Raw genomic sequence first — 15486 nt, forward strand, 5'->3', positions numbered from 1 at the left:
TATGTAAATGCCGCTCGTTTAGACAATAGATATTCACCATCTAGAATGGGCCAGTGACAGTGGGATCCAGTGGTCTGTGCCCTGAATCACTTGAGGCCTGGAGCTCTGGAACCCACTAATTTGGGGTGCGCCTGAAAGAATTATCTAGCTCCACATTACTTATGGGCCCTGAAAGAATGAGGGCACCCAAACAGTAAAGCTACTAAGTGGTATTATTTCAATGGAAGGTAGCGCCATCAGCTGGCCCAATAGGACCTCTAATGCCTTACAATATTGGCGCTCTTAGCTAATCAAGCAAGGATAAGATGCACTCACCATATTAGCTACGTTTCATGTGGAGCTGAGACTAGGTCTCAAACCCTATGTGAGTCTAGGACGTAAATAAACTTAAAAATTATTTAAAGCATCTTTACTCAAAAAATTAAATCAGAGCCAAGTGTGGTGGTGCATGCTTTCAATCCCAGGGAGGCCGAGACAGGAAGATCGCACGGGTACAAAGCCAGACTCAGCTACTTAGTGGGGCTCTCAGCAACTTAGTGAGACCCTGCTTCCAAATTAAATATAAAACAGGTCTGGGAGTTTAGCCCAGGGGTAGAAAGCCTCTGGGTTCTACCCCAGCACCACACACACACACACACATTGAAAGCAGGATCTGGATGGGCATTTGCACACTCATGCTGGTTGCAATATTACTTGAAATAGACAAAGGTGGAGGATGGATAAATACATAAAATGTAGTCTATATTAAACTTTAAGAAGAAATTCTGTCACATGCTACAACATGAATAAGTTAAATAAGTCAGTAACAGAAAGACAAATACTAAGCCAGGCGTGGCGGTGCACACTTGTAATCCCAGCATTCGGGAGGCTGAGACAGGAGGATCGCGGTTCGCGGACGGCCTCAGCTACTTAGTGAGGCCCTCTGCAACTCAGTGAGACCCGGTTTCAAAATAAAGAATAAAAAATAGGGCTGGGGTGTAGCTCGGAGGTAGAATGCCCCTGGGTTCCATCCCCAGTACCGCAAAAAAAAAAAAAAAAAAAAAAGACAATTACTGCCTGATTTAACTTGAAGTATCTAGAGTAGACAAACCATAGAAACAGAAAATAGAAATAGCATGGTAGTTTCCAAGGCCTGGGAGGAGGAAGCGATGGGGAGTTACTTCATGAGCGGAGAGCTTGGTTTTTGCAAAATGAAAATATTCTGGAGGCTCCAACAATGTGAATATACTCAACACTACTGCACTGTACACTTGAAAATGGTTATGGCATGGGCTGAAGCTCAGGAGTAACTTGCCTAGCACACATGAGGCCTCGATTTGATCCCCAGCACTGCAGAAAACAAAAAGGCTAAAAGGTGAATTTTATGTCTATTTTACAGCAATTTAAAAAAAATAGAAAAATAATTTATTTCTCTCTTTTTTCTTTTTTTTATCTCTCCTTCCCTTCTTCCTTTCCTCATTTCTCTCTTTTTCCACCTCCCTCCCTCCTTCCTTTCCTCTTTATTTCTCTTCTTTCTTACACTAGCAAAATACAAATATAATTTTGTGGGTAAAAGATTCCAGAAATATATAAATTATAATCTTCATTCTTCTATCCAGGCATAACAACTGCTATTTGATGTGCATTTCCCCTGCACTCTATCTGTAGACTTACATAATCCTCATGCACACAGATACGTGTATACACAAATGTGTGTGTTTCTTTTTTCTTTTTTCTTTTTCTTTTTCTTTTCTTTTTTTTTTTTTTTGCGGTACTGGGGTTCCTGGCAGCCTTTGTACCTCCGGGCTACACTCCCAGACCTATTTTATATTTTTATTTGGAAACAGGGTTTCTTAAGCCAGCACAGCTGGCTTCGAACCTGTGCGATCCTCCTGTCTCCGCCTCCCAAGCGCGGGGATTACAAGCGTGCGCCACCACGCCCGGCGTGTTTCATTTTAAATGGCCCTGATCTTTGCTCGCTGCTCGAGGCCTGCCTTTTCTGCTTGAAGAAGACCTGGGGTTTGTTCTGCTCCTCTTTTTCAAGACAGGTGAGGACCCTGAGCCTTACTCTGCTGATTCTACCAACACTACATCTTCTGAGACAGAGCATACAGATAGTTTCTGGAGGTGCTTACTGGCTCCACAGGTAGAAAGAACACAGTGGCTCCTACCCCGCACTTTTAGCAGCTGATGGGAAACTTGGGAGCCCTCGCACTGGGCAGAGTGGCAGCATCAGCACCGGAGCCAGCTCATTGGCAGCAGAAGGGTTTTCTGTTGGATGCTACCCATTTCCATCAGTGCACTGGGCTCCTGCACAAAATGTTGCCTACTACCACATGGGGTGGAGGGACCTCGGGAAATGGTAACCAGAGAAAGGGGGCAACTGAGAGGCAAAGGGCAAATCCTATCTGGGAAGAATTACCAGCCAGGCTTTACCACATTTTTTTTTTTATAAAATATGAACAACTGTATTGATCTGAAAAAAAAAAACACCTCACCCTCTTAGCCCTTTCTAAATTGAGATGATAGCGCTGTTATGCATTAAAAGATGTTACCAGTCCCACCGAGCAAGTATGGTCTTATACCAACTAATATCTGCTAAAATGTACCTGACTGCATTGGAAATGTTGCGGCAGCTTGGTATAGCTGGGAATAATGAACCGCTGCACCCCATTGAAATGTAATTACACAGCCCTCTTGTTCTTAAACCTATAAGGTGAAAGAAAGATGAATAGTGAAAGTAAAAACCACTGACCCTTCAAACTTTAATTTACGTTATGCATTTGCTCGCCCTTCTGATAGGTTTTAGAAAGGTCATAATTTAGGGTATTTTGCAGTTGATAAATGATCTGTATGTTTGTGTTCACACGCACCGATTGATTTGTTATAGCCAAAATATTGTTTCTATAACAACCCAAGGGCCCTTAACTAGACAAACGGCAAACCGGAATCCAAGGGGAGGCAGAGGGAAATCTGGACCTGCCCAGAAGGGGCTGGCCTCTGCCCAGAGACTCCAGGATGATGGAGTGGAGGGCGTGGGTGAGGATGCAGGGACAAAATTGTGGGAGGAGGAGGTGGTGGCCAGAGCAGATGGAGCCGTGGCTCTGGGTCTTGGCAGGCCTGCGGTCCTGGTCTCCCCAAAGCCTCTCGGCCCGGCGTGGGTGGCTCTCGCTGAAGCTGAGGCAAGTCTTGTCAAGACTTTCAAGTCGAGCTCCCCTTGGTGCAGAGCAAGCCAGTGGGGTTGTTAGGGCAATTTTCCCGCCTTTCCAGCCTTGGAAGAGGCTCCTGTTTCCGGGCCCAGTTGATGCATTATGCATCAGGGCTGCTTGCAACTGACAGCCCCTCAGCCAACGTCGACTTGAAAAGCAATGGTGCTAATCAAAGCCGACACATTTGAATGTCCAGACACACACACAGAGAAATTTACTAATCAAAAAGTGTATTTCCTAGGGCTGTCTCCAGAGAAATCCGCGGGAAGAAATTGGAATAATTTATTAGCTTACAAGTTTTCGTTGACAGTTAGCCCAAAGCTATTTATCTCTGTAATAGAGAACGTCTCCAATGTGGCAAAATTGACCAAATCAAACAGCTTTGATCAGAAAATGAATCTGGCAAGCCTGCCTGTCGGAGGGTCCCAGGAGAAAGGGGGGAAACAAACAAAAAGATTTAACAAGTGGTCAATAGGAGAAAGAGAGCAAGAGAAAGGGATGGGAGAAGAAAGGGCGAAGGGGAAGGAGGCGGAAAAAGAATTTCACAAAGCCACAGCTTGGGTTCTGGAATGAATTGTTGAAGAAATAAATGATGTTTCACATCATAACATTTAACATGGTGCTCGTGCATTTTCTGAGCCCTGCGGTCCAAACTGAGATGTGATTTTTATGGTAACAAGATGACGGCAAACTGCTGTGGGAAGGGGCTTGTTGCTGCTGCTGCTACTGCTGCTGAGGAAAACAGCACAAGGAAGTCCAGAGGGATGTTGCTGCCTCCTCTGGCCTCAGGATCAACAGTGGCCATTTCTAGAAGGCCACAGTGATGCTCCTCAGTGCCATGCTGGCTTCTGGGGGAGGCATTGTAACCACACTTGAGTCCAAAGGTAGGGCCCACATGGAGGCTCCACTCCTCCTCCTCTCTTGGGTAGTTCCAGGGAGATGGGAGTGGGAGTAACCCATGGGGTGGGAGAGTACACCATGAGTGCACTGTTTTCCTCCTTAAGCTCTTCTTCCAAAGTATACAGGTATATATATATATATACACCGCAATCAAGTAAGGACACCAAATGTGGCTTTGAAGTCTTGTGGCCATGGATGGATCAGATAATAATTAGGAACTGGGGACCCACAGGACAATATGGTGTGCCTTTACATATTAACTTGGGTCTCTATTGTATAGTTCAGCCCGTTACCTTCCAATTCCAGCTATCCTCTGCCATGGCCAACATATCTCACCTGCTAACTCCCAAGTGCATCACTGGAGCCAACAGCCAAAGAGTTAGAAGGATGCTCCAGCAGCCAATGCATTTGTCCCCCAAATAAGTGCTAAAATCCTGACATCAATTTCACCACACACTCTATTCTAGAGAAGACCTTCTGGAAGCTCCTTAGTTTGAGATACATTAGAAAATCGTAGCGAAAAATTGGCAAGAGTATTTGTAAGTAAAGAAAAATTCTCAAATATGGAGAAATGCTGTCACTGAAGCACTCTCTGGGCTAGAATGGTTTAGTTGAGGACATTGCTTGATGAAGACTTGAGAGGGCCACACACTGACTTGAAAGGAAGCATCATCTCCCAGGCCTGGGGCCCAGCGGGTACAAGGACAGTGTGTCTTGCGGAGACACATTTCTTCTCTCTGTAAACCGTGTGCTTTGGCCTGGATTATTATTCCCTGTATAGCAGGGGCCCTGAGTTTGATCTCTAGAAGTACAAAGAGAAAGAAAAGATGAGAAGAGAAAAGGAAAAACCCTGCATTGTAAATTGAAGTCCTATACAAATACCAGAGGTTATTAGCACTGTTTTTTCTGGGGGAGGAGGGGGATCAGCCATTTCACTTGACCCACCAAGTCCAACTTAATTGGAGAAGATCCATGTCAGGAAACCAAGCCACACGCTCTGAGAGCCGGTCTACCAGCTGTGATTTGCACGTTTTTCCTACTAGTGGCCATTATGCCTCTGAGAACTGAGTCCCAACCTCATAAGAAGAGGCTGGCCCAATCCACATGGCTTCTAGCGACTCCTCTTTCGGCCATGTGTCCGTCCTCAGACATTTAGGGAAAAGAGAGAGTTGTCTTTAAATCCTTTAGGGCTCCCAATTCAGGTTTAAGTCCCATGTCTGATCCATATGTCTGTGTTTTCTTGGAGCTATAACCCCTGGCTAATTGAGTACTAAAGGTGGATCAGCAATTTTGCTTGATCAACCAAGTCCAACTTAATCTGCTTTGTAAAAGGACTTAGTGGACGGTGTCTGAAAGCGAAGTGTTTCTAAACCACTCAAACAAAGGCAATCAACTTGGCTTTGTTGATATTGTAGAGGAGCACAGGGAGTAACATTTTGGCCAGTCTTGGGTTTGTTTCTATGACAGCAAATAAGGCACCTTAGCTTTATTTGACTAAAGTTTTCAGTTTGATGTCAGTGTTGCGCAGGATAATGGCTTAGCGTGGGCGTTAGGATCAGGTCCTCCCGTGAATGCATCAGAATTGGCTCTCGTGGACAAGAATTACATGTTAATACCATCCTGACTTAGTGACTGTCTCACACCACCATTACACCATGTATCAGAGCGGTGTCCCTCAGATCTGCTCTCCAAGGCAATCGCCCCGCTGATCCACGCTGCAAGCTCTTCCTGGGAGCAGCGCCGCCATGCTCCCAGGCTGCATCTGTGAGCCCCCATGCTAGCCAGCCTCTCAGCATCCCACATCCTGTGTGGTGGGGGCCTCTGCAGTGCTGGCGTGTGCTCTTCCCTTGGCAGTGGAGAATTCTTCTCAACAGTGTTGAGGTCTGACATGCTGGGAACGTGCCAGGAAGCTCCTCCTAAGAATCAGGTCTAAAACGGTTAAGACCCCGCTCAAGATTTCTTGTAGCTTGGTTTCTGCCTCTTTCCACTTTGAAGTGTATAAGAGCAACTGACTTTTCGAATGCATAGTCCATTTAAATAAGTCCCTAGTATGTGTTTTTTTTTTCTTGTGTAAAAGATAGTGTCCAGCATTAGAGACAGAGAATGAAAACTTTAAGAATTCATGAGAAAATTGGGTGGAGTGGTGCACTTCTATAATCCCAGGATTTAGGAGGCAGAGGCAGGTTCAAGGCCAGCCTTAGCATCTTAGGGAAAACCTCAGCCACTTAGCAAGACCCTGTTTTAAGGTCAAAAATAAATAAATGAAAAGGGCTGGGAGTATAGGTCAGAGATAGAATGCCCCTGTGTGGTTCCATCTCCAGTACCAAAAAAAAAAAAAAAATCATGAAGAAGTCAAGTGCAGTAGTACACATCTATACATCTATAATCCCAGCATTTGGGAGATTGAGACAGGAGGATCTCAGGTTTGAAGTCAACCTCAGTAATTTATCAAAACCCTGTTTCAAATTTAAAAAGAGCTGAAGGTATAGCTTAGTGGTACAATGTCCTTGAGTTCACACACAATAAACAAACAAACAAACAAACAAGAAATCAAAAGGAAAAACACTTCAGCCCATTTACTCAAGGTACTCCTGAGGTCTTGGGCATGCAGTTTTGTCAAACATTCACATAAGCAGTAAACAAAGAGTCTTAGGACCCAAACATTGAAACTAACAATTCAGGAATTTCTATGTTGGATCCTGAGAATCTGGAAATGATAAGTTTTTCTTGAAAACTGCCCTAACGCTGCCTGCTATTTAATGTACAAAGTTAGAGGAAAGGAAATGCTGTGACGTGTGAAGATAAGGAGAATCTAAGTAGAGAGAACCAGATTCGGGAAAAGATTTGGGAAGTCATTTCCCATAGAAACCGCCGAACGATTTTTTTTCACAATTAAATTGTTTTCATAAAGCTGGGTATGGTGGCGCACGCTTGTAATCCCTGCTCTTGGGCAGCAGAGACAGGAGAGTCGCACAGGTTCGAAGCCAGCCACGCTGGCTTAAGAGACCCTGTTTCCAAATAAAATATAAAATAGGTCTGAAAGTGTAGCCCAAAGGTAGAAGGGTTCCATCCCTAGAACCAAAAAAAAAAAAAAAAAAAGTTTTCATAAAGCTCATCTACTCATAGAATTAGGTTGAGACTGGAAGCTGTGGCATTTTCCTCCGCTCAAAATTAAGTTGGGAGTTAAAAAAGACATTCTCAAAATCCCAAGCTTTCCCACAAATCCTGCTTGTTTTCATAAAAGCATAATTCTGTATATGGCATGTACATGCCACTAGGAATTCAACTAGATTTCAAGTGTTTATATTTCTTTTGGCCTTAAAGATTCTACTTCAAAGCCATTAAATTAACCAAAATGTTTAAATGGCCTCTATTAACTATAATTATATAATTGATAGAAAATGAATCTATATGGATAAGAATCTAAGTGAAAGGTAGAACACACCTGTCCCAGCACTTGGCATGAATGGGGACTGAGGAAAGCCCCAGAAACACCTCTACCTGTTAATGGGGTCAACAGGTGCTCCTGAAAATGACAAGAATTTCATTTTCCCTTAAAATTTGATTATCATTCAGGGTTTGCCCTAAATAAAAAACTGAACACAGACCTCTCTGGATCAGGTCATTTTTGCTAGAGAAACCACCAGAGTTTATTATTTGTTTATTTATTTTGTGGTTCTGGGGATCTAGGGCCTCACCCATGCTCTACCACTAAGCTGCACTCCCAGGCCCAGTATATCAATAACTGTGTTCTGAATAAAATAAGTCTACCCCCAAACCTTGCTTTTGAGACTGCAAATAAGGCAGGTTCACAAAGAGAATTTTCCAGTTTCCCAGATCTTCCTAACCAGAGAGAAACATTAATGTATTAGTTCTTTTCAGTTCTGGCCCCACCTCCACTCCAGCATTCTCCTTTTACTCTGACAGTAGTACATGTCCATGGGAATTGAGAAAGTGGAGAAGTCCCCCCTTTATACCTTTCATCTATGAAAAGATCCCAGGTTTTATTTTTTTATTTATTTTTTTATTTATTTGGTGGCACTGGGGGTGGAACCCAGAGGCTTTCTACCTCTGGGCTATACTCCCAGACCTTTTTAAATATATTTTTTGGAAACAGGGTCTCACTAAGTTGCTGAAAGCCTCACTAAGTAGCTGAGGCTGGCTTCGAACCTGTGCGATCCTCCTGTCTCAGCCTCCCAAGCGCGGGGATTACAAGCGTGCGCCACCACGCCCGGCGAGATCCCAGGTTTTAAAGAACTCCAAATATGCAGACTCACAGGCCCCATAAAATTCTGTGCAGCATAATTCCTTCAAAGAAGTCCCAGGGGATCAGAGCGTTAGGGTTTTCTTTGTTTTTGTCCTTGGGCGGGACTGCACATGTGAGATTAACCAACAAACTATCCTTGTCCCAACAAATAGTTTTGAGCTTTATTGAGTTCTACCTCAGAAAGATAATGCTCACAACAGTCCAGCCAGGCTGAAATTGTTACCCCACTTCACAGACAAAGAACTGGAAGCTCTGGAGGATTCAGTGATGTGCCCAGGGTTATACTACTAGCTCAGAGAGAGCTGCAGGGAGAAGCCACTTCTCTCTGACCCTAAATCCACTCTGCCAACTACCCTCAGGGAACAGAAAAGAGGTCCTAGTTTACATGTGTGTGTGTGTGTGTGTGTGTGTGTGTGTGTGTGTACATGCGTGCACACACATGTGTACATATGAGCCCATTATTGGGGATTGAACATAGGGGCCTGTTAGCTCTGAGCTATACTCCCAGCCCCATTTTATTTTATTTGAAATGGTATCTCTCTAAATTGCTCTGTTCTGCCCTCAAACTTGCCATCCTACTGTTTCAGTCTCCCAGGTACTGGGATTACAGGTGTTTGCCATCATGCCCAGCAGTCCTAGTTTATTCTTAACCAGACATTTGTCTTTATTCTTTGCCTTGGCCATAAACACCACCATACATTGGCCCATCCATCCTGGTTGTATTTTGAATAGTAAGGACTAGTTGTGCCATGCAACACAGTCTTACTCATGCTACATAACTAAAACAGACTGGCTGGAGGCTGTGCTTACGTTAGTCACTCAGAAACTCAGGCTGATAGAATCTCTACCATCTTACTATGAGATCTCATTAAATCTGCATCTCAAAGTGCTGCTCCAGGAGTCAACTCCACAGGGGAAGAGAGAGCTGCATTTTATACAGCGTGGCTCTTCAGTGCTACTGCTCAAAAGTGACATGAATTCCCTTACCAAGGGAAGGGAATTGCTTGGCCAAAGCAAGTCATGTGGCCTCACCTAACTTCAAGCAGCTCCTTCTACGGGCCTGCAGGAAGAAGCAGCCTGGAGATTTTAGAGAACTCCAGTCATGTCTAAAATGGTACTCCTGGTCAGAAGGAGGAAGGAACACTGGGCTGAGAGTCACAGGCTTTCACCCTGGTACTGGCTCTGCCAATTGATGACTCCACGACCTCGTCTTGGCTCTTAGCCTCGCTGGTCCCGACATCCTCCTCTGGTAATGAAAGTTTGGAACAGATGGCCACCTCTCTGATTCTGTACCTGAACAAATCCATTCCCTTTCCTAGATCTCAGAGCAGGTCGCTGGGGTCCTCTCTCTCCATCTAGAGTCAAGGGCACAGAGAAGAAGACGCAGGGCACTGCGGAAGTGAAGTCGTTTGTGCACACGATGGGGAGGTGGCTGGAGGCCCCAGGTCCTAGAGCTCCGGGATGGTCCATGCAAGCACGATGAGTGTGTCCAGGATTCGCATCACATATACACTCTGTTAACTCACTCTGACATGTTAGTTTTAACTGCTTGTGACAACCACTCAGTCCTCTCGTAAATGTGTCCCATGACCAGGGGTTTCCCGCTTTATATAATACATGCATTCCTTTTAAGAAGTGGCATATAAACTGAATTTTAAAACTATAAAGTCACTGTTTGGGTATATGGGAAATCATATCTGTCAAAAGAATCCAATGACAAAAATGTTTTAAGAAAGGGGGAAAAAGAATATTTCTATTTCTACATTTTCTTTAAGATGCTCATTGGCAGCACCCAGAATCTCTGGCAATGTATGCAAAGTACAAAGACATTAAAGATATTTGTGAATGAGTGGATAACACTCAGTTGTCTTTCAGGGGTTGACCTGAACAAATTATAAACTAGGGATGATGCCTTACATGTGATTGGCACCTTCCAGTTAGAAAGCCTTATATTTACCTGGGGACAGAGAAGAAATAGCATAAATTTGGTGTCAGACTGGAGCTCTGTTTCTTTTTCTTTTTCTTTCTTTCTTTTCTTTCTTTCTTTTTTTTTTGGGGGGGGGTGGTGGTACTGGGGTTCCTGGAAACCCTTCTACCTCCGGGCTACACTCCCAGACCTATTTTTATACATTTTTTATTTGGAAACAGGGTCTCTTAAGCCAGCGTGGCTGGCTTTGAACCTGCGTGATCCTCCTGTCTCTGCCTCCCAAGTGCGGGGATTACAAGCGTGCGCCACTATGCTTGGCTGGAGCTCTGGTTCTTACTTCTATTTTTTAGTATTTGTGAGCTTGGACGCATTATTTCACCTCTGGGGCCTCTGGCATCTCACTGTGACCTTAGAGTGACCACGGCAGGTTCTCAAGACTGTTGAAGGGTGTCATGAGAGCCATAGGTCAGCATGTGTATTACAGGGTCTGACATGCAGAAGGGTCTCAAAATAAGGTGAGTTATCCTCCTTTTTTGATGAACCAGAAAGAGGAAACATTATTATCCCCATTTTATAGATGAGGAAGCCAAGGCCCAGAGAGATAGAGTGTCTTGCCCAAAGCCTTTTCAGTGCAGGACTGGAGTCCTGACTTGTGTCCGACTCTCCCTTGCACACCATCTCACCAGCCCCCATGGGGAAGAGTGGCTGGGCACTGTAGATAGTTGTAGAGTAGGTATCTAGCAGGTGATTTAGGGCTGACATGCATTGCCTTGTATGCATGGTTCTATTTCTATGTGACTTTGTCTTTCTTTTCTGTCTGGGCTGGTCATGCCCTGAGAGCCAGGGCCAGGGCTGGTACTCCCCTGTGATCTGCCTCTCTGTGTCAGTGGTGGGTGTTCTGTGAGTTCTTACCATCAGCCCAGTTTCAAGTTCTTGCAAACCTGCTCAGCTAAGTGGGACCCAGTAGTACATTTAATCATTAAGAGAAGACCCTGGTTTTTAGGAATTTTGTCATCTGAGTTTGACAATTACAAAGGGCATAATCATTTATTTTAGGGTATTGTAGGAACATAAAAATACCACCTAAGATGCTGAGATGATTAAGTGTTCTTCTTTGTAGGGCCCATCTCTCCCTCCTCTTCCATGTGGTGTGCAGTAGTCTGTTATGTCCTGACTACACGTTCTCCTACAGAGAGACACTGAGAACATACTGGGGGAAGGCAGGGGCCTAGGCTCTGGGTTATGTCTGTGAGACAAGCCTGATCCCTAATCTCATTGATTTTATGGGGACAAGGCCATCAACAAGTAGATATATAACTTATTTATTTATTTTGGTACTGAGGCTGAAACCTAGGAGCATTCTACCTCCAAGCTACATGCCCAACCCTGTTTTCTATTTTTTATTTTGAAATAGAATCTTGTAATGTTGCGGAGGGTCTCTTTAAGTTGCTGAGGCTGGCCTTGAACTTGTGATCCTCCTGTCTTAGCCTCTCAAGTATTAAGGTTTCAAACATGCACCACCAATCTGACTTTTTTTTTCTTTTTTCTTTTTTTGGGTCTGGGGATGGAACCCAGGGGCATTCGACCTCCGAGCTACACCCCTACCCTATTTTTTATTCTTTATTTTGAAACAGGGTCTCACTAAGTTGCAGAGGGCCTCACTAAGTAGCTGAGGCTGTCCACGAACTTCTATCTTCCTGTCTCAGCCTCCTGAATGCTGGGATTACAAGCGTGCGCCACCATGCCCAGCTCACATCTGGCTATTTAAAATGTTTATAACTACAAATTATGAAAAAGTGAAATGAAGAAAAAGATGAGGAACTAAGTAAGAACATAATTAGGTCTAATTTATATTAGGAAGGTGAAAACTGTATCCGTGAAAAAGTGGGTTTTAGCCGGGTGTGGTGGTGCACACTTGTAATCTCAGAATTTGGGAGGCTGAGACAGGAGGATCACATGTTCAGCCAGCCTCAACTACTTAGTGAGGCCCTCCACAATGTAGTGAGACCCTGTTTCAAAATAAGGAATGAAAAATAGGGCTGGGTGTATAGGTCAGAGGTAGAAAGCCCCTGGGTTCAATACCCACTACTGAAAAAAAAAAAAGTGGGTTCTGTTGAGATCTGAGGAAATTTGGTAAAAATTAATCTGGAAAAAAAAAGTGGAAGAAAGAGCATTCCAAGTAGAGGGATCAACACTGTGAGAAGAACTTGAGAATTGGGATTGGGAAGAACTTGGATTTGAAATGAACTCAGTGATCATAGCTAAGTGAACAAGAGAGACACACAAAAGATGAGGTGTTGGCTGGTATCAAGTGTCCTGTAGGCACAGCAAGTTGTCATTGAAAACAATTTCAAGCAGAGAAATCATGACTAAACAAACATATGCCCTAATAGACCTCTCTTCTATTAAATAGAAGGATTGATTTTATGTAAGAATGGATTTTCCAGACATGGTGCATGTCTGTAATCCCAGTACTTGGGAGGTTGAGACTAGAGGCTCACAGGTTCAAGGTCAGCCTCAGCAATTTAGTGAGACTCTTAGCAACCGAGGCAAGACCCTGTTTCAAAACCAAAAACTAAAAAGGGCTCGGGGTGTAGCTCGGAGGTAAGAAGCCCCTGGATTCAATCCCTAGTACCACAAAAGAAAAAGATTTAAGAGAAGATTGGATTTAGCATAAAGGGGACAAAAGTGGAAATAAGAGTAGCTGAGAGGCTACTGCAGTGTCCCGGGTGAAGGACAAGGGTGGCTTGGACTTGGGTGGTGGCTGTGAAAGGGAGATGTGAGTGGAACTGGAAAACTGCAGGTAGAATTGATGCCCCGATGATGGATTTTATATAAAGCACACGACAGAATGATGACTTTCATCCTTGTGGCTGGGCCAGTTGATTGAGTTCTGGAGGGGGAACAGATGGGCAAGAGGACCGGGGGAGTTCAAGTCAGCTCACTTTGTTTTTGAGTTGTCTCTGAAATACTCAAGAAGAGGAAGTAGTTAGATGGAAGAGTTTGGAGTTTAGAAACACATTTGGGAGAACTTGGTGCACAGGTGGTACTGGATGGCAGGCTAAAGGCATGGCTACTTTTTGAGGACCGAATGTAGAAAATGTTCAGGAGAATGAGGGGGTCACAGACGGACACAGGAAAAAATGGGTGCTCTGGAAGTAGGGAGAGGGCTGACGCACTCCTCGACAGGACGCCGACTGGGGCATGGAGATACCTTGTACCATTGACAAGAATGGAGAGCGGAGGTTGAAGCAGGAAGGAGCTACTGAGCCAAGAAGGGAGGTAGGGAGAAGTGGCGCTGTGTGAACAGTTCTGGGCAGCAGAGAGGACCAGAGTCTCCACCAGCCTGCAGAGGGAGGAGAAGGGGAGAGAAGATGAAAAAAGAAGGAAAGGAAGAAAATAGGTATGGGATGGCCAGTCCTCTTCAGGAGGTTGAGACAACAGTGAAGAGGGGCCCCAGATGATATAAGGGGCTGTGACAGATAGGTTCTTCCCCATCAGAATCCAAAGACTTGCCCAGCCCAGAGGTCATCGCCAAATCTTGTCTTTCTGCAGATCTTAAAGTCTTATCAATTGAGAGGACAGCAGCTGCTGATAACAAGGCTAAGATGCCTGACTTTCTTCTCTTCATACCTCCCAACTTCCCACCTAGGTCCTTAGCCGCAAAGGTCTGTGTCTCATCGATGGTCTGAGGCAGGACTAGAGCATCTGGCTTCTTCCCGCTCACTCACAGTTCCTGAACCGGAGCCCAGGGGAGGGGAGCTGGAGAAAGGAGGCTTGCAGGGGCAGTCTTCACCCCCACACCCAGGCATGAGATTTGATTACCAGTTTTTTAATATGCATAACAGCAAATGTTAATATTCGCCCACAGAATCTACAATGTTGGACTCTTTAGGGGGCACACAACTGACTTCGTGCCACTTAAAGCTGCCACCTTCTCTACAGCAGTAAGGTTTTTCTGGAAATATTAGGCATAAGAACAAAGAAATGCTTGATTTCTGGGAATAAATACTACAGTTTACTGAACCCACTGCTTACTTTATAAAACAACCATGAAGCTAGGCGTGGTGCACATGCCTGTAATCCCAGCACTTGGGAGGCTGAGAGAGCATTTCAACAACTTGGTGAGAATCTGCTTCAAAATAAAATAAAATAAAATAAAATAGGGCTAGGGGGTGGGGTATAGCTCAGAGGTACAGTGCCCCTGGGTTCAATCTCCAATACCATAAAGTAAATGAATTAGTCAATTAATTAAATAAAACAACTGGCTGGCAAGGATTCTTCAGTTTTCAACCTCAGACATCAGTTATTCTTCACATGGATGTCTTTTGCTGTTGCTGTTGTGATTGGCGTTCTTGGTTCCTTGTTCCATACAAGATATTAAAATAAAAACAATGACTATCACCAACTAATATGTTTATAACCTTATATATCTTTCTCAATGTTTACATTTTCTCAATTCTCTTAAATACCTTTCTCAACTTTCCCAAACTTTCTTGTAGACCAGAGAGAAGTCCAACTTCTTCCAAGTGTTAAGCTCATTGTCAAAAGATCTGTGCAAGCCAGACATGGCAGAGCATGCTTGCAATCCCAGCACTTGGGAGGATGAGACAGAAAGATCACACAGGTTCAAAGCCAGCCTCGGCTACTTAGTGAGGGAGGCTCTCAGCAACATAGTGTGACCCTGTTTCCAAATAAAATATAAAATAGGTCTGAGAGTGTAGCCCGGAGATAGAAAGCCCCTGGGTTCCATCCCTAGTACCACACACACAAAAGAGGTCTGTTCATTTTCTAACTTCTAGATGGTGGGGGACGTGGCCATGGTATTCAAAACCATTGGTGGGAGGAGGGGAGGAGCCAACTCTAACTTCCTTCTCTGCAGGTTTCCCAGCCCACCTTCACCCTGCCATTATAATCTTAACATTATTCAACAATATCTTTCTTTTTTTTTTCTTGTACTGTAGCTTGAACACAGAAACATTCTACCTCTGAGCTACACCCCCACTCTATTTTATTTGAAAACAGGGTCTCATTAAGTTGAGCGGAGCCTCACAAGGTTGCTAAGGCTGACCACAAATCTGGGATCCTCTTGTCTCAGCCTCCCAGGTACTGGTTACAGGTGTGTGCCACTACGCTCGGCCAATATAACGTATTTCAAATGGGTGACAAGAAGCCACTGTTTACTTACTTATTTGTGTGTTTAT

Source organism: Muscardinus avellanarius (assembly GCF_963383645.1).
Source record: "Muscardinus avellanarius genome assembly, chromosome: 1".
Classification (NCBI taxonomy): Eukaryota; Metazoa; Chordata; class Mammalia; order Rodentia; family Gliridae; genus Muscardinus; species Muscardinus avellanarius.